This window comes from Egretta garzetta, unplaced genomic scaffold, assembly GCF_000687185.1.
Source record: "Egretta garzetta isolate BGI_Z169 unplaced genomic scaffold, ASM68718v1 scaffold300, whole genome shotgun sequence".
In the NCBI taxonomy this organism is placed as follows: domain Eukaryota; kingdom Metazoa; phylum Chordata; class Aves; order Pelecaniformes; family Ardeidae; genus Egretta; species Egretta garzetta.
Genome location: NW_009258271.1, coordinates 1 through 2,015, shown reverse-complemented (window position 1 = coordinate 2,015; position 2,015 = coordinate 1).

Below are 2,015 nucleotides of genomic sequence, written 5' to 3'. Positions count from 1 at the left end.
CTTCATCTCTCTAGACATTCCCGGCAGGAAGGAAGACGAGCGTGGGAAGGAGGCCACTTGCCACAGCGTGGTCGTCTCGGAGTTTGTTTCAAAAGCAAATTCACAAACGTTCTGTCCTACTGTTAGAGCTTAAAGCCTGTAAATAGAGACTACGCCGCCACTGCGAGAATTAAAAGAGGAAAAAAAAAAACAAAAGAAAAAAAAAAAAGTAAAGCACTAATTTGTTTGGTTTAAACGTTGCTGTCACGGCTTTAATCACTGTATATTGCCAGCAAGTTTGTAGAGTTGCATTTGTAGCAGGTACTATTGATTATCGGTTTTTATTTGTGGGGAACAAGTGGTTTCCCTCTTTTCTTTCTGATTTATATTTATATTTTGCTGAATTTGAGTGCCGAGTGTCCGGATTCCCCACTTTTTTTTTTTTTTTTTTTTTTTTGTTTGGCTTATTTAGACTTTGTTTTATGCTGGAGGTAAATATGCCCATATAAATAAATATATAAATACTGCTTTGTATCCAAGGACGGCTCCTGGCGCATTCCTCCGGTGCAATCGGAGTCTTTCGGTTCAGTAGCTATAAAACGGCTTCCCGCAAGACAGAGGAACCCCCGTGTCATTAAGCAGCAGGAGTTTCCAGACCTGGCCAGGGTCAGAACAGCCCAGCCCACGGCTGCTCGCTGCTACACAGCGTCCTTTCCAACAGGTATTCAACCTGTTTTAACACACGCTCACGCCTCAGAGGTCGGGGCCAGACCCGAGAGCACCCGCAGAAGGAAAGACGGGGGATTTGGAGCCGGAAGCTAACCTGTGGAACTTCTGATTTTGACATCTAATTGCTTTGAAAGCTGGGCTACACATTCAAAGCTGCCTCTAAAAATAGAGATAACGCCTGCCATAAAGAAGCTTCTCTTTTAGAGGCAAGGCAGTTAACTCACTACGCAACCGAAGGGCGCATCCAGCTACAAGGTTATTCTGTCCTGTCCTTCTCCAGCATCCCCCCAAAACCTCCTGTTCCACAAACGCGCCTTGCGTCACCCGCTCCGGTGCCCACCAGACAAGCATCAGGTGGAGCTGGTGGCACAGGCTACCAGGGTGCTACCCTCAGAGGCAGGGGAAAAGAAGCTGCCTTGCCTTTGAAAGTTTTTGCACCCACTCCTGGTTTCTGTCTTGCAGCGGGGAGGGAGGAAAAAGGGAAGGAGGTCCCACATAGCCACAGACCCCAACAAGCCCCCTGCCAGGGCAGGTTCCCCCGAGGACTGAAAAGGTTTAGATGTTTGCCACTGCGCTACGAGGTCTCCCCCGAGATCTGAAGGGATGCTGGCTGCTGCAACTGTTGGGGACAAGCAGCAGAGAGGGGCAGCCCAGTCTTTCCTCCTTGCTTCGCATCTGAGAAGCGCCGGGGTTCACCCAGGCCAAACAGTACGGCTGACCCAGCCGCCAGGAGCGCGCAGCCTGGCCGAAGAGCGGCACCGGGGCGCTTCCCTCAGCTCCGTTCCTCGCGCAGGAGGTCCCCAGCACGCGCTGCCGCCGGTAAGCGAGCCACCTTGGAGCAATCCCTGCCCCTCTGCACATAAAGCTGCCGGGCTTGGGGTGAGAACGGGCACAGCCTTCCCAAAAGAGGATGAGGAGGGGATGCAATGGTGATGAAGTTTGAGGGGTATAAAAGCAGGCTTAGGACGAAGCGGGAAGCACTTTATTTTCTAGAGTCTAGCTGCGCTAAGGCACAAGGCGGCCCTGAAACGCTTCTGGGCATACGCAGCTGTGGAAATCTGTGAGAAACACAGGGCCCATCCCAAGGCACCTGGGTCTCGTGCCAATATCAAAGTGGTTTGGAAAAGCCAGGATAAAAAATAAGGATGTAAAAGACAAACCATGAGTCCAAAGGCAGGTGCATCACGGAGCCAGTTTTATTCAGGTTTGGTTTGTTGGGCTGGCAGAAGTCACTCGAGAGGAGCGCAGTCCATGCCTGATACGGGCTTTCTTGTTGAAATATAAAAGAAATTTTTAAAAAAGGGCTT